The sequence below is a fragment of the Pseudonaja textilis genome, chromosome 4, assembly GCF_049901715.1.
Source record: "Pseudonaja textilis isolate UNSWEBS1 chromosome 4, rPseTex1.2, whole genome shotgun sequence".
NCBI classification, from domain to species: domain Eukaryota; kingdom Metazoa; phylum Chordata; class Lepidosauria; order Squamata; family Elapidae; genus Pseudonaja; species Pseudonaja textilis.
The window spans coordinates 58,233,986-58,260,586 of record NC_141993.1 but is presented as its reverse complement, the minus strand read 5'-3'; the positions used below and the strand labels follow the sequence as shown (position 1 = coordinate 58,260,586).

General features: G+C 38.6%; 1 protein-coding gene across 3 annotated transcripts in view; it reads right to left on the bottom strand.

Annotated features, from left to right (window-relative positions):
• The window catches only part of ST6GAL1 (ST6 beta-galactoside alpha-2,6-sialyltransferase 1), a 66,142-nt gene that overhangs the window by 19,453 nt on the left and 20,088 nt on the right, over positions 1–26,601 (bottom strand). Inside the window, exon 1 of one of the 3 annotated variants that reach the window (XM_087933159.1) lies at positions 8,492–9,167. The exons of the other annotated variants lie outside the window; for them this stretch is intronic. The gene's annotated coding sequence lies outside the window, so the exon portion shown is untranslated. Of the gene's footprint in view, positions 1–8,491; positions 9,168–26,601 lie in introns of those variants that run through there. 3 annotated transcript variants of the gene reach the window in all.

The window sequence follows — 26,601 nt, the reverse complement described above, 5'->3', positions numbered from 1 at the left end:
AACAACAGAACTAATCTCAGAATAGTGTTCATCAAGCTAGTTTCATAATTCTGAAAGAGAAGTCATGTTCCACAGTTTATTAAAAACTCAAGAAAATACTAACAAGTATGTATATTTAAAGTAGTTCTCTCAAGCCTATATCATGCCTGAATTCAAAATACAAGCAAACTTCTCCAATTTTTATGCATATATAATTCATCTTCATATCATTTTGTAGCTATATATAGTTCTTTTACTTTTTATAACTGAAACTAAAATTAAACCTCTCGTGTTGCAATCAATTACAAGTGATTCTTACTTAGTGGCTTACTTGTTCAGTAACTGCTCAAACTTATGATAGGGTTGAAGGAGTGGTACTTATGACCAATCTTATGGTAGCTGCAGTGTCCCCATGGTCATGTGACTGCAATATTGGGGGTCAGTGACTAATTTGCAATTTTGATGTTGCAATGCTCTGTGCTCACCTGAGCAATATTTGTAGTCTTCATTTCTCACTTTTGGCAAGCAAAGACAGTAGGGAAGCCAGCCCAAGTGGCAATCACATGATTTAATGCTTAACAATGGTGCAGAATTTGCTTAATGATAGCAAGCAGGAGTGCTGGAATTGCAGTTGCTAAGAGTCAAAAGATGTTGTGCTTATTCTGGTCCCAATTATTGTGACTGAGAACTATCTATATTATATACTGATATTGCCACCCAATTCCGAATAGTCCATGAATCTCAAAAACTTGATATGGGTAAGTACACCAGATCTAAGTTACAAACATGCAGAGAGCCATTAGCTAGTAATAAAGAGTTGTAGAAAGCACTAACTTATCCAGATTTTTCAGTCTGGTTCTAGTAGACCTAGTAGGCAACACTATTGTTCTCATTCTGTCTGTAGGCTTTCTATTAATAATTATCCATTAAAAAACCAAATCTTGGCCTTTAGTCTGATCTAGACAGCAACTATGTCCACCTCTTCTTCTTCTATTATCTACTTCTTCTATTATCTACATTTGGAACTCAGATATTTTCTTGATTTACAGAATGTAGATGCCAACTTATGAAGAGAACTCATCCATTTATCAAAGAAAATAATTATTTACCAGGATTGTTGTGTGTGGCAATTGACAGTTTAATAAATTCCAAAGAAGGAAATGGTGAATTTATATTCTGGTACTGCAGGTTTCCTCAATAACTATTTCCCCCCAGAAAAATAAGAGACAATTTAAGTCCTGTATAGTTTACTTCCTTCTAATGTTTTAATGGGAAAGATGCATTGTGTGCAATTAGATTAAAAAGACACTCAAAATGGGATAGATAATCATAAGTATCCATGGATGTTCAAGTCATTTTCTTTCCTGGAATGTAATTGATTCATGGAACTGCATCTATTTCTCCACTGCCAGGATAGCAACATAATTAACACCTGGCTTTGTAATTTTCTTCATTAATAAAAACTGACATAAAATACAGAGCTAATATTACATTTCTTAAAATAAAGTATAATGTAATATTGTCTATGATGCTAAGCTTGACAAATTTTCCTCATGTCTACTCTGGAATGAGTTACATTAAATTTTTGAGTGAAATTAATTTTAAATTATATCTAAAGATTGTTATATAATTAAAATAATAAAATTTATTATGAAGGCCATATTAAAATATGAGACAATTGAAAAAAATAGAATTAAATCTCTATTGTTACCTAACTGCTTGCTATTCCCTGTTAGGGAGAAAGGTTTTCCTTCTAATTAAAAACAAATGAATACTCTGCCTTTGGTTTATCAATACAATTAAATAGCTTCTACATCTTCGAAGAACTATTTGTTCCTCAGAATAGGAATCCTCATAGAGTGGACACTAAGAATAATTGTCCTTGCAAGAATCGTTTGAAATTGTTTTTGAACTGAAGAAATATCTCTTTTTGGTGGCAATGGAATACTTCCTCCCAATACCAATAGCATTTGTATATAGAGTCCAGCATCGAGAAAAGGGAGAAAGGAATATTTTTGAAGGTAGAACATTCCTCAGAGTCCACAATCAGAAACTATCCTAGTCTGTGTATTATTAGTGAGTCGGAGCTAGTTAATGGGGTAATTATCTTGGAAGGAGGATCTGCTTTTTCTGAGTTTATATTTCCAAGAGCAGCTGAGATGGAAAGAATCAGAATATTATGTCCTGTAACAATATTATGTGAACTTATCAGGGCAGGGTGTTAGAAATTGAATGTGTACTGGTTTTCTTGAGAGTGGGTAAAATAAATAGGGATGACTATGTCTAAATGTTACTTTAAAATATGTTTAAGACTTCACAGATTGTATGATGGGTTCATTTTAATGTATGTATTATTTTGCATTTAATATAAAAGGATATTTCTTCCTTTTCCTTATTCTAAATTGAGAAGACAAACTGTTCTAAACTGTTATTTTCTGCCTTTTTAAGAATAATGGGACAACATAACTTTTTAAAAAAGTTCCTTAATATCTCATTGAGATCTTGAGGAAAATATTGCATTATCTTTTTTTCCTTTTTGTTTAATTTTCCAGCTTTTATTTAATGATTAAAAAATAACTAATTGAATTCATTGTTCCTCTTCCATCAGCACAAAGCTGCTTAAACTCTATTTGGATTGAGGGAAGGGAAAGAGTATGGACTATGTTTAATTACAATTTGGGACAAAGCATATTAATTTTGTATTCTGTAACTTGGACTTACCCAATGCAAAGCTATTCACTTGTGTAGACACATAAAGGATGCTTAATGGCTGAGAAATTAGAAAGCCCCATATCTTTACAGATACAAAGCTGAAATCCATTCTAGCATGTACCAAAATGATCTTGGATAATTGAATTTTCAATCCATATTTCACATTTCTGTAAAATGTAGGAAATGACCATTTACCTCTTAATTGTCCAAAAGGTAATCAAAAAGATCAATATTTTGACAAGATGAAGAGCTTTTCTTATTACTCAAGGAATATTCTAATTATTGTTGATAATCTCACAAAGCATTCTCAACACGGGGTTGCTCTAACAGGAAGGTCTCATCCTGATAAGATCTGTTTTACATTCTTCCAGTTTTTCAACAAGCAAAGAACTCAAAGTTCTTTATTTTATAACAATGGAGATAGTGATGTGATATTGCGCTCGCACAAGACGCTGACACGACACGGAACTTCTTCAAAACAAAGCAGTTTATTGTTACTTTTCTGCAGAAAAGGGTTCACATCCAAGGCAGCAAGATGGAACACAGAGCCAAGCCAAGAATACCTTCTTATACTCCCAATACACAAAAGCAAGATACAATGTATCAGCTATGCAGCTTCATCTATCTGGAGCTTTGCACGTATGCTAGCTGAGCAATAACCATTTCCTTGTTCTTTGTTTCTCCGAAAAACCGCTGAGGTTGCTTTTTGAAACACACACACATACACACAGTGGAAAAGTACAAAATACAAAATGGAGAGCTTATCTAAAATGGAGTTACATTGGTTCACTTCTCACAATTCCCCCCTTTTCTGGTTCATTTTTGTTTCAAAAGCAAATAAGTCAGCTGTTACTTGTTGCAAAGCCGCTTTTGAGTTACTATACAGAAGCTTCTCTCCTTTTCCATTATGAAATTTAATTTTCCTGCAAGCTTGAGTACTCATGTTAAACAAATTAGGAATACATTGTATGCAACAGCACAAGCAAATCAAAGCAACTATTATGGTTATAATAGTAGTTAATATGGATTTCCACCAGGAACCATCAGGCAACCAGGACCACAGGGCGTCCCACATAGGTCCTGCTATACCTGACTCATCCCATTCCTTCTGATATTCATAAATTCGGTCTTCCATATCTCTTACAGTTCTGGTAATATTGGCCTCATAATCATGGATATATGTGCAACAGTGGGAATGTACCAGAGCACATACTCCTCCTTTTGCTGCAAGGATTATGTCCAAAGCATATCTATTCTACAGGGTCACTTGCCTGACTTCAGATAATTCTTGATTAATCATTTTAATACTTCTAACAGTGTTATTAAACATGGCAATAGTAAAGTTGTTCAGTCGAGTCATATCCCCGTAATTCATACCTATCCCGAGAGGGAATATGAAGGCTCTTGCTAGTCCCTCATACCAGGACCTGTGATGTATCCCAGAATCAACCTCTCTTTTATTCCGGATTCGAGTGTTGGGTAGTTGGTTCAACTTGTAAACTGCAGGTAACACAAACCCTATAGTGCAAGTGCCTGACCATAATTTTGGTATTTCTCTGTAAGCGTATTTCCCACACAGCAGCCATCTATCCCTTCTCATAACCCAAGTCAAGTTTGACACTCTAGTCCAGTTAATCATTTCTTCAAAGTCAACACACATTTGACAATAATATTTCCAGAATGGCAGATATTCATTCTTACATTCATAAGTGGTAACCACACTATGATTGAAACATGTTTCAGGCATTTCCCAAGTCTTATTACACTTTTCCCAATCTCCAAGGAATGGTCCTCCTTTAATACTTCTTTTAAAACAAACAAGAGGTGGTCGTTGCACCAACAATCCCTGTTTATGAAGAGAAAGCAAAGACCTGGACAGTGTCTGCAAATATTTTCTCAAGAACAAATCTTTGAATTCAGGAATTGGATTCCCTATTTTTGCCAAGTAGGGTCGCCCCATTAGCATCTCAAATGGAGAGACCCCAGTGTCTTTCCTTGGACATGTTCTGATTCTGAGTAGTGCCAAGGATAACTTCTTTGTCCATGGAAACCCATTTTCCAATTGTAATTTGGTCATATGTTTCTTCAATTCCGGATTCCCCCTCTCCACTTTAGAACTGGATTCTGGGTGCCACGGGGTGTGTAAATCCCATTTCACCCCCACAGCCCCCATGACTTCTTGTAATATTTTTTGTGTAAAATGTGTGCCTCTGTCTGAATTTACTACCTCTGGCATGCCATATCTAGGTATGATTTGTTCCAGCAGAATCTTAGTCACTGTGGCAGCTGTTGCCTGCCTGACAGGGTAGGCTTCTATCCACCCAGTCAAATGATCCTTAATCACAAGTAAATGTTTCCAACTCCCACTAGGTGGCGCTTCAGTGTAATCAATCTGTATCTTCTGGAACGGCCAGACTGCCAAAGGTCTACCCCCCCTTTTCAGTCTTCCGTGCCAATACTTTAAGACATATTAAACATTTCCAACAAATAGCATGTGCAGTAGTCCACATATTCAAACTCCGATATGTGGGCTTGACTGCCTGTACTAAAGCTTCGGTCCCCCAATGACTTCCCTCATGTAAGTACTGCATAACATTCCTCATTTGGGTTTCAGACAACACTCTAACCCCATCTGCTGTCACCCATCCTTTTTCAGCTTTGCGACATCCCTCTTTTTCCAATTTTTCCCTAGTCTTCTCATCTGGCTCCCAAACTTCTTCGGGTTCTTCTTGCAACATGGGTACTGATACCATCTGTAGGATTACCTCCCCAGCTGCTTCTTTTGCCCATTTGTCTGCCCATCTGTTTTTATGAATCCTCTCTCTTGCCAAATTTTCCCAAACGTATGGACCACACCCCAAGCATACTTGGAATCTGTCCATATCGTCACATCCATACCTTCAGCCAATTCCAAAGCCCTTTTTAATGCAAAAAGTTCACATTTTTGAGCTGACCATCCTGCTTGCAAAAGTCCTTTTTCAATCACCTCCCCAGACTGAGTAACAATGGCATACCCAGCCTTCTTTACACCTTCTTCCACTCTACTAGAACCATCTACAAACCATCGTTCTCCCTCCTCCAGGGGAACTTCCTCTAAGTCCTGCCTCACCTTAGTCATTGCATCAACCTGCAACAAACAATCATGATCTTCCACATACTTTCAACCACCAACACAGCAGTAGCTGCTACTGCTTGCACACACACACACTGGCCATCCTCTCACCACAGGCTCCAAAGTCTTGCTCAGGAAGGCGATGGGTTGAAATCGCCCCCCCCTTTTCTGAGCAAGCACTCCTAGTGCCATTCCCTGGGCTGCTGACACATACAGATGAAATGGGAGCTCTAAATTGGGCAAAGCCAAAACCGGTGCGGATAACAGTGCCTTCTTCAAACCTTCCCATTTTTCATCATCTCCCTCTAACCATTCTATACTTTCTCCTTTTCCTTCCAGCTTCCTGTGCAGGAATTGAGCTAGCACAGTGTACTGGTCCACCCAGACTCTACAATACCCCAACAATCCAAGGGCTTTTGACTTAATGCCCCAAATATTTCACCTTCCTTTCCACAAAACTGGATCTTTTCCCTTGAAACTGTCAATCCTTGCTCTTTCAGCCAATTTAACAAAGCCACAGATGCTGCTCTAACCTCTTTCTCTTTCTCCCCAGTCAACAACAAGTCATCCACATGCTGAATCAACACGATCCCTTTCCCTTTCTCAAAAGACACTAACTTTTCTTCCAAAGCCTGTCCAAACAACAAAGGGCTCTCAGTATAGTCCTGGGGAAGTACTGTCCACCTTAACTGCTGTTTTCTCCCAGTCTCAGGATCATTCCTTTCAAATGCAAAACAGGTCTCTGCTCTCCTCCTCCAAAGGACATGCCCAAAATGCATCCTTCAAATCAATGACTGTCTTTGGGAGGAATTCGTCCCAAGATAGTATAGGGATCAGGAGATCCTCCTCAAATCATTAACTAATCATCCTTATTTTCTTCCCGGTATCCCACAGCTGGATACTGAACACAGGCAACAAATCTTTCCCCAGCAAATTCACTCCAGAATCAGGAATATACAACACTTCAGCTTCAGTCACCACTTCATTCATTTCCAGTCTAATTTGTTCAAACACACTCACATCCTGTGATTTTCCACTCACCCCAACTACTTTTATTACTTTCCTTGATCTATGTGCACCTTCTACCAGGTCACACACAGAAGTCCGGCTTGCGCCGGTGTCTATCAGGAACAGCCGCTCCTGATGGTTAGGACCCACTAAAATGTTTACCAATGGCTCCCCGCAGGTCCTCTTAAAGGAGCCAGAACAGCCCTAATCATCATACAATGCATAACTCCGCTCTTCTTGGTTGGTAGGACACTCGCGCGCAAAGTGACCTTCCTTCCCACACCTGAAGCAACTCCTATCCATTCCAGGCTGTCTCATTCCCATGCCTCTTCCTCTGGAACCTCTTCCTATATCTCGAAAACCTCCCTGATTGTATCCCCCAAAATTCTCTCTTTTTTCTCCAATTAGACCCTTCCCAAAATTCAAAATTCCTACTTTTCTTTACTTCGCTCTTTGTTGCAGCCTGTACAGCTGCAACCATCATTTGTGATTTCTGTCTGGTTTTTACAGTGTCTCTGTTCACAAAAACTTGTTGGGCTGCTTTCAGGAGATCAACCATTCCCACAGCTCCCCAATTATCCATTTTCTGAATTTTCTATGGGGAATTTTTGATCTCCTGCCACTGCCCCTTGTTGCCCATTCACTCTTTCATTCCACACTCTCCAGGCTGAGGTCTGGATGAGATTCCGCTCCTCAGGAGTAAATAGATGTCCCAAAATGTACATCAGCTCCTGATAAGTGTAATCATTTGGACCCAACCATAGCTCTAACTGCTCAGCCACCTCATGAGCATTTTCATGAAGCTTTGGAAGAGTCTTCTTCAATTCTTCCAACTCGGCTGGTTTTATGGGGACAGCCACAAAGACTGTCACTGGATTGCCTGCAGCATTGATCCCATTAGGGACTTCCCTAAGAGGAAATGCATCCACTTCAGGTTTTTTGGCTGAAGGGAAAATTTTGAACATCTCTTCTCAACTGTTCCACTTCTTTTCTCAGCCTCGGATAAGGTGGCTGAGGAGGGGGTTGTGGCGCCGGCGATGGCGGGGCCGCTGGAACATTGTTCAAGTTAGGATTTGAGGGCGGCGGACTCTGAAGCCAATCATCCGTCTCGCTTTCATTGCCCTCCTGTTGCAAATTTCACATGAAACCATACCTCTATGTATGCAATTTGGGTGGTCATTTTGTGTTGGAGAATATAGTCTCGCAATTTGGTCATCCAATAGGTACTGGTTTCCCCCTCAGGACTCCAGTAATATGGAAATTTAGGATCAATCAGAGGATATTTCGGCCACCTATATTTGCACAAATAAATCATGTGCTTCTTCTCAAGATTCTGGGTAAAATGTTTGAGATTCGGGGAGAACCATTGTTGCAACAGTTGTCCCAAAGGCGAATCCACCGGAATAGGTTTGCTGCCTTTGTCAAATCTTCCCTGTCCCAGACAGGCTTCTTCCAGGGTCTCCAAGACCCTCGCTTTGTCCTTTCCCCATTTCTATTCTTTCAGGCTCCCAGAGCCTTGACTCACCAGTCCCAGTCCTCCAGCAAGCGCTGGATTCTCCCAGAGAGTTTAAGGACCTCTCTTCCTAGCCCCAATCCTCCAGCAGATGCTGGATTTTCTTTTCCAAAGAAAATTTAAGGACGTGCTTTCTGTCTACCCCAAATGGAAAGAAACAATATTACCTGATCACTCCGGGAACCTTCCTTCAGGTCTGCGGATGTGTGGGCGTCCCCAACTCAGGTTTTCTCTATTTTTCTCCGTGGTCCCAGACCACCTTCTTAATTTTCTCTTTTCTCTTTTTTTTTTTACACCGGTCTCGACTGCTTCCGAAGTCCGGTCGGTCTATCTCTCTGGGTTTTACAAGATTCGAGACTCCTGGGACCTCTCAGGGTTCGGGGAGAGATTTGTCTCACAAAAGGAGACGGAGTGGCCACTACTCACCTGTCCCCGAGACCCGAGGATCGCCGTGGAATATCCCGGATGAGCCCCCACTTGTGATATTGCGCTCGCACAAGACGCTGACACGACACGGAACTTCTTCAAAACAAAGCAGTTTATTGTTACTTTTCTGCAGAAAAGGGTTCACATCCAAGGCAGCAAGATGGAACACAGAGCCAAGCCAAGAATACCTTCTTATACTCCCAATACACAAAAGCAAGATACAATGTATCAGCTATGCAGCTTCATCTATCTGGAGCTTTGCACGTATGCTAGCTGAGCAATAACCATTTCCTTGTTCTTTGTTTCTCCGAAAAACCGCTGAGGTTGCTTTTTGAAACACACACACATACACACAGTGGAAAAGTACAAAATACAAAATGGAGAGCTTATCTAAAATGGAGTTACATTGGTTCACTTCTCACAGTGAGGAGTGTTAAGAGTAATGGAGTATCTGTAAATTCAAAACTATTGCAATCAAACATTTAGTACCTGCTATTATCATTAAAACAACCTGTAATGAAAGGATCATATTATTTCCAACACACAGGAGGTACATGTAAACATTTTATACTTGGTGAGCTGTTTGTTAAGAAAAGAACAGTATTTGTCTCAGTTCTTCAACGCGTGCTAGATTAAGAAACATAACATAGAGATTTCATAGAGATGTACAGCATGGTTGTCCAACCATTTAGTTTGCCTGGTCTACACTGAGTGAAGAGAAATTCTCTTGGGTCGCACATAAAATATATAATATAGTTAATGTATATAAATATTAAACTTATTTTATTATTTTATTTTTTTGATTATCTTCTGAGGTCGCATTACTAGATGTTCAGAGATGCATGCAGCCCGTAGCCCACAAGCTGGACACAGCTGCTAACAGAATGTTGAAGGTTTTGAGAAAAACCTTCCCCCTTTTAAGACAACATAGATAAGGATTGTATAATTATAGAGGTGGAAGACACCTTGCATGTCTTCTAATCCAACTCTCTGCCCAAGACAGGAGCTCTTATATCATTCCAGTCAAACGGTTGTCCATTCTTTTCTTGCAAACCTCAGGTGATGAAGCACCCAGAATTCCAGGAGACAAGCTGATCCATTAATTAATTGTTCTCACTGTAAGGAATTTCCCCCTTAGTTCCAGAGTGGTGCTATGGAGAATAAATTGACACCCTCTTCCCTGAGACAGCCCTTCAGGTGGACAGCTGATGGACAGCTATGATGGCAACCCTAAGTCTTCTTTTGTTAAACATATGCAGTTCCCTTAGCTGTTTTTGTATTATTTATTTAAATCCCCAGACTCCTTATCATCTCCGATAGGTTCCTCTCTGCACTCTTTGTAGAGTGTAAACATTTTTTCTGTATCATGGTGACTAGAACTGGACACAATATTCCTATTGTGGCCTCCCTAATGAAGTATAGATTGGTACTATCACTTCCTATGATCTTGATGCTGTTCCTATTGATGCAAAGAAGGAATTAAGCACTTCTGCTTTTGCCTGCTGCCCACCACTTCCTTGCCACTAGTGGATCAATCATTTCCTAAACTTTGTTTTTGTTCCTTACATGCTGAAAAAGCTGTTTTGTTATTTTTGACATTTATTGCAAGTCTTGGTTCATTTTGAGCCTTAATCTTCCTGACTCTGTCATTACAGATTTGGGCTATTTGCTGATATTCTGTTCTAGTTACATGCCCCTCTTGCCATTTTTTTCCATACCTGTCCTTTCATGTTCATATTCATGTCCTTTCATGGGAAACATGAAAGGAGCCTCCTGGAAGAATGTGTGCTATTAATACATTTGGCTGTCCCCTGGGCAACAACTTATAACTGGTTGATCCTTTCAATCCAGAAGCATCCAAAATGTAGTGAGGTGCTCATTCTCACCTGTAATGATCGAGCAATGGATGTACAGATAAAATATTTGAGGAGGTTGAACAATGTTTATCTGAAGCTTTGGTAGAGCTGGATCAATGATATTGTGATAACCAATTATGGCCAAATTGAACAAAAACTCAAGTATATGCCTTCCATCTTTACAATAAGCAGGCTGCTCGGAAGCTGTACTTTATGAAAAGGAATGTTACTGGAGCATTGCTACTTCCCGAAGTATGTAGGGGTCACTCTAGAAAGGGCCCTAATATATGTGAACTAACGCTAAACTGAAATTGGTGGATTAAATAACATGCTCAGGAAATTAATGAGCCCCGCCCAATGTTCCAAACCAAAGGTCTTTAAGATAACAGCTTTAGTTCTTTGCTATTCTGCAGACAAATAAGTCTGTCTAGTCTGATATAAATCAGCACATGCTGGAAAAGTAGATGTTGCTCTGTATGAAGCTACCAGAATTATTATTGGATGCCTTCAAGTTACTCATCTAGATAAGATCTACCATCTAGCTGGCATTTTCCTGTCTGCTGTTTGCAAAGAAGCAGCAATATACATACACAGAGAGGCATAAATTATCAATATCTAGACAATACTCTATGGCCTACAACAATTCATCTGAGATTAAAATCTAGGAAAAGCTTCCTTAAGTTGGCAGAAGACTTCAAAGAACTTAAAAGCAAAGCGGACCTATAGAAATCTACAAAGAACCAATACTGGGTGGAACTTATGGAGGACCTGGGTGGAACCAATGGAAGACCTGGCATCTGAGTCTGGCAAAAGCTGGGAAGCAATGGAAATCTTTGAATAGACTGCACAGAGACATAACAAAATCCAGAGATACTTCAAAAAATGGAGTCTTCTGCCCTTTGTGACTGTTTTGACATGCAGACAACACATATGAATACCTATACTCTGTGTCCTGATCGGTACACACTTGAGGACCTTATGGTAGTGTGACAAAACACAATTAATGTTGATAGTTTCTGGACAAAACCTGTTTAATGTGTATATATTTTAATATATTTTTTAATTGTATATCATGTAATATGCTTTATTTTAATTGTGATGCTTCTGGCATGAATAAACAACCAAGGCTGTCCTTTTTCTTCTTCAGTTTGTTTGAGAGCTCTCTATGCAACCATGCTGTTTTTTTCTGGAATCTCTTGTTTTTGTTTGGGCCTTTATTATCTTGTTTACCTGTGACTGCATTATAATTCTAATATGACATTCTCACTCTCCTACAACTTCCACTCCCTCAATCATCTCATCTCTATTACTAGTCCAGCATAGCTGACCTCTAGTTTTCTCATCCACCTTTTGGGCGGGAATGTTGTCAGATAGGCTTGTCAGGAACCTGTTTGATCTCCAACTAGGTGAGGCTGTTTCTTAAAAGTTTCTCAAATGTTATGCTTTCTCAGTGCTGTGCAGCCTTTTAAACTCTTCCACTTTTTCCCTCAAGGCCAGAGTTTCTAGACCATAAGAATTTCTCCATAAGAATCACTCTACCACATACCCTTGCTCCTGCTCAAAAAGATGGCCAAGGAAATCATTCGAACCATAACAGAGGGTATCACTCCTCCCTCACTTGCTCCCAAGTGGACCTGGCAATTTATAAGTCTGGTGAAGAAGATGAGATAGATTTGGAATGTTTTCTCTATCTCTTGAGCAGGAGTCATGTGTCTAGAAAAAAATCCCAGATTACGCACAGGGTCTATCTCAAATAATACAAACCCATCCAGAACTAAATATGACAAACATCTGGATCTGAAGACATACATCCATTGAGGTTATATGCATTTTAATTATAGCATATTCACTCCAAAGACTCAAAGGTAATCTAAACCATTGATTTATAAGTAGTTCAATATCTGTGATGACCCGTAGTCTCTCAAAATAACCCAAAACATATATTAAAGTCTGGTAATGCCTTCAACTTAACTTCACTGTTTTATTAGGCACAGTTTAAAGTCACAAAAGTAAATAATGAGGCAAAAAGAAAACCAAAACAAACCGCATTGATGAGAGTTCTGAAGCAAGCCAAGATAACTAATCATACATTCCAGGAAAATAACCGAGGAGAGTCCATGGGAAGAACGCCAGCAAAGATAAACCTCTTTCAAAGCAAACATTAAACTTTGACTCCAGCAATTCTGACTGTGCAGTTACAAACTTATATACATAGCTCCCAGCTGTAAGCCATGAGGAGGATCATGGTAATCTCCTCCTGAGTAGACCTCACTTTTCCCTGATCCTCTCCTCCTTATGTGACCTAGGATGGATAGAGGATGGGCCTGGATCCTCCTCTGATTGCTCAGCCGGCCTCTGCCCTTCCCCAGCCTCCTTCACCACCTCTGGAGCCACACTCCCACTCCCTGTTGGCTGTTCCTCCTCTTCCTCAGAGTCAGTCTCCACTGGGTCATGACAATATCTATACATTTAGACACAAATTCAACATATTGTACTATTTTCAAGAAAAATGTAATCTTCAACATTCTACACAACCTGAACAGATTGCATACAATCTAAACAAATCCCAATTTCTTACAGTAATCCATAATCATTTTTGATCCAAGAGAAATTAGATTTCTAATGCATAGCATACCTTGAATAAACTATATATTGCTGCACAGCTATATACTATAAACTCTGGTAGTGATATTAAATAATTATCCAAAATAACAAAATAGCATCAGCGTATCTTTTAAAAAGCTTGTTTAGTGGCCACTCCAATAACTAACTGAGCAAAATAATGCTATGTTGAAACCCTTAAGCTGTTAACTTTATGCTAATGAAGGGGATGAAGCAATCACATACCTGCATGTAGATTAGGTAATCCAAAATCAACAGAAAAGATTAAGAAGTAATTCTTGCAATTCACAGCATTTGCATAGAGAATCATTGCTTCATTCCTCAAATAGAAGATATCAAATGTTATAGAAGACCCAAGGAGAAAAGAGGAATTTGCAATTTGATTTGGAGACAAAATGATAATCTGAAAAGCAAGATGAAACCAGTGTTTTGGAAACCCTAATGGAAGAAGTCTAGTTTACCCTTTAATTTGCCATTACCATGAAGCATAAGAAATAGAAATCCAGTAAGCACTTCCAAAAATGCAATACATGAATATAAGACTGAAATGTTCTAAACTTTGCAATGTTCTTTTAAAAAAATCATATTAGTGGCATATCATTGCAGTAATTGCTTTAATCTGGGCTAGTCTGGTAACTGTGGAAGACCTCAACACTACTATTAAACTTCCCAGAAACTGAGATAACCTACTATCATGTATTATACTCATTATAATAGGAATGCCCTAAACCTGCCTTATCCAATATACCATATCACAGATATGTCTGATTACAATGCTCATACTCCAGCCAATGTGGCTGGCTATAGTAACTGGAGATTCTGGAAGCTCCAATTTCATGCAAAGAGACCCATTATTGGTGATATATGTATTAATAATATACAATCTTTCAACCACGACCTAAAACTATGATTTAGACTGAAAAAAAAATCTGCAAAGCAACATCATTATCATAATTTATGTTCTATGTTGTTTTACATCATTTTTACAGCTCTAAGAGTAAATACATGACATATCAAAAATAGTGTTATGACAAACACTGTTACATACCATAAAATACTACTTGGCAAGATCACATATAAGTATAAAAATTGCAAGATTTTACAGGGATAAGTTAATCTCCATTTAAAGCTAGCTTTTAAATGCTAAAGACTAAATTTATTTATTGCATTATTTATTGCAATTAAAAAGCATCTTAAAGCTTTTTTATTCAGATTAGAATTCATTGATTTTCATTCCAGAAATATTCACAATTCCTACAAATGATACAACCATTTAAAATGTTTACTCTTTTTTATATATATCTATCTTTGAACCAGAGCAAAGGATTCTAATTAGTGCTGGAAGCCATTACTTACACAGTGTAGAAGTATGCAGTTGTCTTTTAAGACAATTAGATGTGTTCAGTTAAGAAAATCTATTCAGGACTTTAGCAAAAGCCATCAAGTTCAAAGAAGATTTCATTCTGAACAATCAAACTGAAATGTAGGTGGAAACAATTGTACACAATCAGCTGCTAGAAATGGAGACTGGTTTTGCAATGAAATCCTTTACTTAAATATAGAAAACTTTTCCACATATGTTTTCAAAGCAAGAGTGGCCAACCATCTGCTGAAAAGGTTTAAGCACGAAATGTTCCCTAGCTAGAATGATATGAGCACTTCCTGATTTCATTAAGTACTAAACGACCCATGATCTACTCTCAGAGGTATTTCCTTATTAGAACAGAGAATGATCACAGGTGGGCAAAAAGGCAGTGGAAGTGGGAGCGACTTCCAACTTTCTGCCACTGACATTGCTTGTGGGAAGCTGGCAGAAGCACTGCCAATCGCTTCTCCTTCTCTTTGGCTGACCCATGGAACTGCCTGTCACTTTGCTGGGGAGAGGGGGAACAAAGGGAGCACTGTGAGAAAAACTGCATCCTCACTTCCCAAGCCTCTCCTTAACAGACTCTACATCAGGGCTGTCAAACTTGCTGCCCATGCGCCGGATGCGTCATGTGTTGGCCATGCCCATGCCCGGTTTAGTGAAGGGGGGAAAAGTCATGATATGTGTTAGGGATACACCCTAGCAGAATCTGCACAGCAGTCAGTCAGGCAGGCAAAATATGTGAGATAAACGTTTTTGTAGCTTACACTCAGTAAAACAGATACACAGTGCTAATTAAATAGTTTATTCCAATAAGAGTTATATCATAGTCAAAAACAGTCCATATATCATTCACTAGTCCAGTCCGTCCAGGGATTATTCAGTTGCAAATTCCAGTGTCGAAAAAGAGAGGTCAGTAAACTTACAAATATCAGTCCAGTAATATATCTCCTTGCAGTAGAGATATGAAGAAGTCAAAACTCCTCTCTTCCTTCAGCAACTCAGCAGTAGGGGAAACACGCAGTTAACAAACCATCAATCCATGCAATCCAGTAATTGTCAGTGAATCGTCAGCAATCAATCAGGTTCTCTTGCTCCCTCTTATGGTGGTTTCACACCGCACCCCAAATTACATGCTTTGCAGTTTTAAAGTGACACACACTTAAACTTACAATCATAGTTTATATATATTATTTTACCCAAACTACGTTAGGCAACCTATGTTATTCCTAACAATATGTCACATGATGAGGTAAGTTCGACACCCCTATTTTATATCATTCAGAACAGAGTTACTGGATTAAGAGTAGAATCTGCAGCTGTATTAAGAATAGGAAAGTACTGATGCTGTGCTACCCTATTGTCATGAGGCAAGTCATAAGACATCAAGGTCTTAAGATGATGCTGGCTTGGGCTGATGATCCCCTTGACCATGGCAGGGGAGTGATAACAACCTACATCAGCTGTCACTGCCTTGATGGTGAAGGATGGGCCACTGGTGATCTGGGACATGTCCATGGCTGAGTTTTCTTTCTTTCACAAAAGCACATTATTAAATAAGAAATGGCTAACTTTATATCCAGACCTTCAATTACAATTTAGTACACTCAAATAACCAAGTGTTCTTAAACCAATAATTTAAACTCTTGTTTAGCGTTTATTTACAATCCAGACTTTCTTACCTGCTCAATCATAATTCCAATTTTTGGCATTATGTAAAGCTATTCCTCACTGGTTGTATAAAAAATGAAATAAGATAGAAAGGAAGGAGTTTGGGGCTTATCCATGATTTGTTAACATTCTAGTTTATAAATGCAGGAATCCTGCTTAGTCATTGCAAGACCAACATTTGGGGAAGGAAAACAAAATCTGCAGGTATGAAACAGTTGTTAGGGAAGACAACAAATGGCCCCTAAGTCTTTTTTTTTAGTCCTCACAGCTGTCTCTGGCCACGTTTGCTAAAAACTGATAGCATGCATTCACCAGGCTGGGAATCTGATGGAAAATATAGCCCTAGAACGCTTATATGTCCTAGTTAAACAACAAAAACAAATAGTCTCTCTATGTTCCCCAAACTCTGTGTCTCTACAGAACCCATATCAAACATGTTGAGCTTGCTTTGGCTATCAAAATCTCATTCAACCCTGAAGTCCACCAGATGAATTCTTGGCCTTTCAACTTAAATAACTTTGCAAAACTGGTTGGGAAGAAACAGGAATAATATGTTCTAATTAAGTTTCACAAGGAAGACAAAAGAACAATGTAATAATGATTAATGTAGCATTTTATCTAAAAGAAGGCCCTTTCAAAAACAACACTGTATGAAAGCACTATGAAAGCAGTGAAAACTGAAAAATAACATTCTTGCTGTATCTTCATTAAAAACTAGACCTAATTACAGTGTTCAGTTGGAAAAAGGAAAATTGCTCTGGTGGAAGGAAGGAAGGAAGGAAGGAAGGAAGGAAGGAAGGAAGGAAGGAAGGAAGGAAGAAAGATAGATAGATAAGATAGATTAGCATACTTAAACTTACATGCTGGCAAGTAGTCCCAGACATAACCAATGGAACCACTCAGAAAAAAAAAGCACCCATATTTGAAATCCATCATAATGTACTAATACTGCTTGTTTTTTTCCATGACATTTTAAGTTTCGCTAAAGAAGAAATCATTACATAAGAAGATTTTAAGAGGATAATTAATTCAGACCCCTGTCTAGAAACTTTCAGAATGGAAAACAAGCAGATGCTGGTCTTTTTAGAGTTTCCAAATTAAAAATTACCCTTGTTTTTGTTTCTTTAAATAGTTATTCAAAAAACAGTGTGACAACAATTGTAACCAAAATATTTTTCTCCACTTACTATTTATTACTTTTTTTAGTAATAAGGAGGAAAGATGTATTCTTGTGACTCTAGTATAGAATAATTTGTTCCACAACAGTAAAAAATTCAAAAATTCAGGAAAAAAGTTGATAATAACTAATTCATTTGAGTAATTTTCCCATTACACTGTAGTTACTGTAGCTACTTTAGTTATTCTCCACACATTTAAAACTAGATGAATTTCAAATGTGCAGGACTATAATTCACACAGTTACTTAGTCAGCTTTCTTACCTGTAAAAGAAATTCACTGCCCTGTGTTATATAGAATCCCAGAGTCATACTAATGCAGAAGGATGCTGAACCTTTTGGAGAAAAACGGTTTGCTAACTGGAGAAAAAATTGTGACAATTCAGTTGCTGGAAGTCACCTGGATGAACACAAAAATGCCGTAAAAAAGCTGGAACACACTTTCTCACTAGTCCAACACATGAAAGCCACAGGTCATAGCATCAACTTCAATGGCATCAAAACCCTAGCCACCATAGAAAACCTAGCTACAGAATTATCAGAGAAGCCATAGAGATTGAAAAAAGACCTGAAAGCATGAATAGAAGAGATGACTCCACCAGACTGTCAATTATTTGGAAGCCTGCACTCTCAAACAAAAAAATCTCCACACCACAAGCCAGGCAAACACCTGGGCACAAACAGACTCCAGCTCAAACACACCCCAACCAGGCACCCAGATGAAACCTAGCTTCCTAATAAATGATAGCCTTCTGTTTACTCGGAGCCAAGCCACACTAAAAGCCTCCAATATAGGAACACAATGTTGCCAGCAAATGAAGACAAAAAAAAAAGCTACAAAACAGACAGAAGATATTAGAAACACCAATCAAGCAGAACACAGAAAACTCCAAAATCAATAAACACAGACCAAGACTCCCAACCAATCAGGATGAAGAAAAAAACATTCCGGCACAACAGTAGGCTAGCACCAAATTTAAAACTGAAACAGCTGTGAAAGTCTGACTCACAGACAAACCCTACACAGAAGCCTGATGATGGCAGAGGAGATTCTGCCGAAACATTGCTACAACTTTTAAAGCACAACTACAACGACGTGGGAAAATACCCGAACAAAGCTGAATACCATATATATGCTTATTTAATTATAACAAAATCACAAAAGCTTAATCATAACAAAACATTTAGTGCAATTATTACAAAATATTGAAACATTTAAACATTACACATTTTTTGTGTGATATTTATTCCTGCTTGTTTGAAATAAGTTTGAAATAAGAAACTGTGGGGCAGGGCGAAGGGAAAGGAAGGGCCTCTCTCATCCTTTGGGTTTGTGGGGGATCCAAAGTCCTTGTGTTTTGTCTTTGTTAAGAGTAATGTGTATCTAGTATTTTTTCCCCCTATACTTTCACACTTATGAAAGTTTGTCAGCAAGCATGAAATACCATTTCCATTCCATTTTCATTCCAGTCATTACAGGACAAACATTTGAATGCACAGTTCTATCAAACATTTTCCTGATACAGGTCACTTTGCAGCAGTCAAGCCATGCAAATTCCCCCCCCCCCACCCCTGGATTTAATTCCCCAGCAGCGTTGGATCGCTCCCTTCTCTTTCTCTCTTCCTTCCACCCTCCCCCACCACCTGGAGGCAATGGTTGCTGCAGCCATCCGGCAGAAGCATGAGCAGCAGCTGCTGCTTTTCTTCCTGGGTCTTCTCAGTCAGTGAGTTTTGCTCTGCCCGAAAGATATGGGGGGGGGGGCACGTGGGCAGAGCAGCTTTGTTTTCCTGTGCAGCCCAGATTAATTGCTTTTGGGGGCCATTTCTTCTGTGGTGCACCAGTTGGCAACTGCTGGTTTAAAGAACTCTCCTCAACCTGGAGCCTTCTAAATGTGTTGCATTACATTTTCAGATTCTTCTGGCAACAGAATGACTTGTAATGCCAGGTATCAACTCATAAAACATTCCTATGCCTGTTTTAGTAGCTGCCTTAAAAAAGAGGGGTGAGGAGAAAATCTGGAAGAGCAGTGCAGCAGTTTGAAATCGAAAGTACATTCCAACACTTATCTTTAAAAGATTGTAACTAAACTACCGGAGCTTTTGCTCACAAATATATTTAATTGGAGAACGTGATTGATGACACATAGCCCATGAATGTGCTTAATTGGAGAATCTGGTTTATGAGACACCCGGGTGGGGGGGAACAGGACCACATGTGATTGTAAGTTTTTTGAAGTTTGGCTTGAGAATCATGATTTAATTAGGGCGATTGCTGGAATTCTGGCAGCAAGCCAACTCTGGGCATATGCAATGTACAATTTACAGGTTATAGAAGGATGGTCTAGCTCAGGGGGTGTCAAATGGTGACCTGTGGGCTGGATATGGTATGTGCAGGCCATGCCCACCCCAGATCCATGAATGGGGAAAATGGTGCAAAATGTCACATGACAGCAACATGATACAGCGAGTTTCACATTTGTGCCTAGATAGTTTATTTTCACAGTTAAGATGTAAAACATTTTCTATTTCAGTCATCTCACACACATACATGAATATACTTAAAATGTTAAAATATGAAAAGCTGGCCTGGATTAGCCACTAAGGGACAGCAGGCACTTTCCACTTTCACCTTCATTTCTTTGGAAAACAAAGGGATGGATAATGCAAGGGAATTACCATATTAGTTGTGCTTGCAGAACACAACACCTAGATGTGGTTATGTAGCTAGTTCATGGTTCAAGGAATGTTACAACCCAGGAAATTTGACTAAACAAACGCACCTGCACATCTAGGACAGAGAAAAGGCAGGACCAGAGAAGGCTATCCAGATTACTTGTGAAGAGGAAGCCTTGTCCTTCTTGAAGGGCTGCACCAGATGCTGGCTATTTAGCACAACAGACAGATGGAGGTGATGCTGGAAACAACATGTTCATTTCCTAGCTGTGTGTTTTCTGGTCATTGTGATTCTTGCCTCACTTTGGGCTGACACTATACCTGGACTTTACTTGCTGCGTGAACCCTCTGGTATTGTGGATCTAATTTTGCCTGGTTTATTTTGACAGGGAAACTTTTAAGTGCCTTGTGGACACCCTGGCCATTGCTCTGTGGGCTACAATTGGTCTGCTTTTGCAGGAATTAATTGGACCAGTTCTGGGGTTTTGGTGAAGGGAATTGCCAGGGAATATTAATAAACCTACTAAACCACAGTTATATGTGCATGTGTGCGAGAGAGTGGGACAGTGTATGTGGCAAAAAAAGAGGTAAAGCAAAATTATTTCTTCATCCTTATTGCATCTGCAAGTAGCTGATTGGCAGCCCTGTTTAAAGTAACCAGGTCCCTCTGAATAAGAAGGAACCACAGGGGTTTTTGTGAGGAATATTCTCAGCATCTGCTAGATGAAGTCGCTTGACTTTGCTTGGGCTTGGATTCTGGCAGGGCAGACCCTTTGGAGATGACAGACACATCTGCATCTTGTTATCCGAGAGGAGTTTGAAGTGCGCATAGTCCTTGGGGCCATGAGCCTGGCCACTGGTGTTCTGGATCCATTCCCCATGTGGTTAGGTCCAAGCAATGATTAATGCCTCTGTGCTGGAGGAAGTGCTACCATCTGTCCTGAAGGGGCAGTGCTACATGACCTTCTCAAGAGGCCATCCTTGGACCCCACAATATTGGACTTTCATATTGCAACAGTAAAGGAATGGGTTATTTCTGCTAAGGCATCCTAGTTTAGTGAGTGCTGTAACTGATGCAGATGTTCAAGTCTTCCAAGGGCATGGATTCTCTTTAAGAAGGACCTAGGAATCCATTACTAACATGATCTATTCAGCAGTTAAGGATATCTGAAACTGGATAAAGGTATATAAAGCTAATAATAAGAAGTTTATTTAGACTTGAACATTATTTAGTAAGAAAAAACATCTGTAAAGCTGTGTAAGCAGTGAGTTATAATGCTGTACTTCTGTACTTATGCACGTCCCTTAATATCTGCTTTTATAATCCTGCTAACTAAGGAATTAATTTGGAAATAATACCTGCACCCAAGACTACACTGAATTTTAGTTACAAAACCAAATCAGTGATGAAGATCTAAGAAAACCTTATGTTAATGGTACTTAGCTACAGAATAAACAAAAGGCAGTATCGGATCAAGCTTATCTAGGTGTATACTATAGTTCATATAACAATCAAATCTTTACCTACCAGTTACTGTAGAACAAATGTATCAAGTGAAGTATTTTATATATGAGCTTCTCCATGATCAATTGGACAACTTAAAACTAATAATGTGATCAGCAGACAAAAATGTGTTCTGTGGAATTTTAGGTAACAGTGAAAACAATTCGAGTGTTTATTCTGCTACTGAAACTACAACGTAAGTGTTACAGTTTGAAAATAACAGGATATAGCACAGAAAAAAAAACCCCAGAAATAGAAACAGTTATAAGCTATTGCAACTTAGTAACCTATTTCAACCAAATGCAAAATGAAACCTACCATTTTTTCTCTTCTCTTTTTTTCTCTTTCTTTTTCTTTCTCTCTCTCTCCCCTCCTTTCACTCCGCTCCTATCCTCCCTCCCTCCCCTCTTTCTTTCTTTCTTTCTTTCTTTCTTTCTTTCTTTCTTTCTTTCTTTCTTTCTTTCTTTTTTCTTCTGATTCTAGATTGATACAGTTTACAGCACTATCAAAAATTTAAAAAAACACATTCTGACTGTGATAATCAAAGATTTTAATGTTAGTTTTATTGATTATATTATACACTGCAAGAGATCCTCTTAGAGGGAGATGGATAGTTAAGAGATATAATAAACAAACTAAAAAATAAATGAATAAATAAAAATAGGCATTAGCTACTTAGTGATACGCTGAAAATGGTACTTCACTACACAGGATATTTTGTATACCAGTTTGTATTCCTACATGCAACCTGACTTTGAATGTTTTTGAAATTGGACTTGACATTCCCTCAAAAACTTTCAATCAATCAATTAACCATACCAATCAATCATCCAACTAACCTCAACACACTGTAAAGATATGATGCAAATTGGAAAATTCTTACACATTTTCCAGGATTTTCCTTAACAACTATTTGCTTGAGTGATTTGTGCGTAAAATCATTAAGAGATCATTAAGAAGTTGAGAAAGCATGGATCTGTAAATATGGATGTGAAGAGCTTCTAGTTGAGAAATCTAAAACTATCTAACATTTCTTCAAATGTCTCATTAAAGCATTTTTTCATCTGTGCTTTATTCTACCAGTTTCCAGTTTCTACATTTCACAGGTTATAATTCTACCGATACTGTTAGTCTAATTATTCTTTGACTGAAATAAATAAGATTACAATAATTATTCATATAAATAGGAAAGTAATCATGCTATGCATGTTTGTGGGGATCCTAATTTCCATTGGGACCAAATCTTAGTCTCTGAAAATTGGTACCCAAATTGCTTTCTAAACCAGTGGTCACCAACCAGTGGGCCGGGACCACTGGTGGTCCATGAGAAAATTTTCATGGTCCTCAGAGAAATGTCACCCCCAAAGCAATTAATCCAGGCTGTGCGGGAACATAAGGCTTGCGTCACTTGCATTGTGAACAACACGAGGTAGTGAGGGCAGTGGGGAAAGGGCAGTGGGGGGAACTTGCCCCACTCACCCCATGCACCTCACCTGGCCACCGGGCTGCTTCTTTCCACTTCTTTCTTCTGCTTTGTCTCCATGCAAGGAAAGCAGCAAAAGTCTTTCTTTCTGTCCCCCAAACTTCTCCAGAAATGAATCTTTGGGACCCTGTAAGGCATCCTGCACCGGCTGCACCGGTGTGACAAGTCTCACAAAGACTCATTTCTGGTGGAGTTTGGGGGGAGAGAAAGAAAGACTTCTGCTGCTTTCCTTGCATGAAGCCAAAGTCTCTCTCTCTCCCTCCCTCACCCCTCTCTCCCCCCCTGAGAACAGAGCTGGAGACAGTATCCTGCGATCCCACATAAAAATTGATCGATCGGTAGGAAAACAGTGTGGGGAATTTTCCTGCAGACTTTTTTGGGGATTTTCCCAGGGTCTCTGGTTCGCGGGATTTAAAATTATGAGTTTGGTGGTCCCTGAGGTCCAAAAGGTTGGTGACCCCTGTTCTAAACTGTATCTAAAACTTTTGCCATCTTATGTATTGCCCAATACTGTATGTATAAATCCTATTAAATGAAACTAAATTTATCTATGCCTGTTTTATTTAAAGTGAGTTGAAAAGTACATTAAAAATCTAAAAATCCAAATGTGTTTTATTCCAAATTTCAATGTATCACTTCAATTCACAGTCCTTGCTGCTTTGCAATAGGAGATGCCAGTTCAATCCATTTGAAAACAAAATGACATCCAGGTCAGAAAAGACAAATCATGGATTTTACAAATTAAGCAAGCAATCTAAATTCTAGACGCTGATGTTTCTTTTTTCCTGGAAACAATGTGGTTTCCTCTGGATTTCTGAATAAATGTAGATGGCATTATGATCCAATATATAACATATATTCCAATAAATATGTAAGGTATAATATTTGTAAGGAAAGTAAATTGTGATTAAACTGTGCAGGGCAAGCAGAACCAATGGTTTATGCTCATTGCTAGTAAGATGTAAAGAAGCAACTTCCTGCTCTTCAACATCAAACACTGCACAAAACAAACTCATGAAGAACATGATACATATTTTGTAATTATAGATGGCAAAGAAACAAGGATCTTCAAGAGAAAACAAAACTACTACTTGTTCCTCTTATCATGTCAGAAAGTTGCTCTTTTCTGTGGGAAAAAAAGCTCAATATTTCCAGTTCCAACTATGCTCATCAAATAAGTGCATAAATTATTGAGAAATTAAACCTGGAACTTTTTCACCTTCAACTCATCCATCTACCAAGTTAATTCAGAGGTACTGGATAGGCTATTCAAGGGTTTGAATTAGACACCATAGCACAACTGTCGCTACTACCACCAACACACTGTACAGGCAAACCTTATGAATCTTGTTCATTTTTTTGCTCTTTAACTTCCCAGCTCTGTTTACAAAGAGCCATAAAGATTATCACCATCAAGCCTAAATGCTTAAAATGAGAGCCAAAGCACTTGTTAATAAGCTAAAGACAACTGAAATGTTCACACAACCTGAAATATCATTACGCCTTTCACAAATTCTCCAGATCTCAGTTGCTTGCTCCAAGGAAATATTCCCCACTCCTAATTCCTATATGTGATATACGGATACAAAACAGCAGCGTCTAATTATTAAGCAGCAGAAGCCTCATCTTTCCCTCCGGGAACATTGTCAAGAGGTAACATGAGATTGGGAGGACTCTTGCGATCTCTTTAAACAGTAATGCTTAAATTAAACAACTCCGGTGGTCAAGAGGAGAGGAGAGTCTCCTTGACTGACCTGAAGAAAACCCCTCCATCCGAACTAAAAAGAGAATTGCCAGCATGGCTAAATCAAAACCAGTAAGGCAGCTGAGACAGAAGTGAAAAAGAAAGGAAAGATCTTGTAACAGCGTGCTTAGTCTTGGTAAGAATCACTCCAATTTCTGTAGTGGAATTTTCCTTGGAAAGTGGGACTCAAAGGAAGAAAATAACTGTGATTAACAATCTGGAGTGATGTCACCTTTAGTTAAAAAAAAAAAGGTATTGCAACTAGAAGTAATGTTAAAAGTAAAGGACGGATTGGATTAGTTAACCCAAATTTCTGGACTGTATTTTTAGTACTACTCAACTTGAAGAACTTTAGGAAACTATTGCAAAACAATCTTATTCAGAGACATATTGATTGTAGTTAAAGTGTTTAATTCAGCGAGTTTTGCTCTCTTTCAAAAACCCAGCGTGCTTTGAACATCTTGTTACAGCCTTTTGTTTACAGAGTAATAGCAGCAGCAATCAGAGCAATAAATTATTCTCACCCAGTCTATCACAGCTGCTAGTAAAACAAACAACCCTTTCCTTGCAGACTCTCAATACTACTTCATTACTTTAATCAAACACCCATTAATTCATTACCTCAAAACTTACAACTTTTCTACCTCATCACCTATATCAATGATTAGATAATCATTTCTATAAAATATTTTATTAATGGTTTAATTGATTTATTGTTTTAATTGATTAGTGTGATTAGAGTGTTTAGTGCAAATAGTGTGATTACTGACTAGTTTAAAAGATCAAGATTCATGTAATTTAATTGATTAGTAAAATCAGTGATTTAGTGAATTTAATTGAACAGTGTGACTAATGATTAGTGTAATTAACTGATTAGTGATTAGTGTAATTAATTGATTAGGCTGATTGTTGCTTAGGAAAATTATCTGACTAGAGAGATTACTGCAATTGATTGATTGGTGTAATATTGGCTATATTGATTACCCAAAATTGTTCCATTAATTAATTCAATCAATGTACTATCTTAACAAACCTACCATGCCAAGAAAAAAATCCAATGCCAAACCACAACCTAAAGAGAAATTAATCCCCACCAATGAACCACAAGACTCCTGCATATGCCTTAAATGCTACAAAACTCTAAAGGATAATGAAAACTCCATCAAATGTTCTCTGTGTAACAAATACGCTCATCATGACTGCTTGGGATTATCCGAGCAAATGATTCAATACCTAGAATCATGCAATGAGTTTCCATATCTCTGCAAATCATGCAGACCCAAACTGGATCTGTTGGAAAGAGTTGATACCATTGAAACACGATTAACATCCCTTGACACCATAGTAGCAGCCCTGGACGCCTTAAAAGAAAGATTATCCAACCTCGGAAAAAAAAGACACAATGCAAAAACCTGAACATCCAATAGCTACAAACCACATCTCTACCCAACAACCACAACCCAATCCACAACCCAATCCACAAAAAAACATAACCCAGACAAATATTGATATCCCAATCCTCATCAGAGAAGCTGTTGAGCGTGAACGGAAACGTCCAAATGCCATCTTATTTGGTCTAGAGGACATCAATGATAATGATGACATCACAACTGTCCGAAACATCATCAGTGATTATCAAGCATCAACCATCTCCCCTGATGAAATACTTGACATTTCCCGCATTGGCCAAGAGCTTAAAAACAGAGACGGCTCTGTGGACCCACGCTTCTGCAGGGTCATTTGCAAAAATGAATCA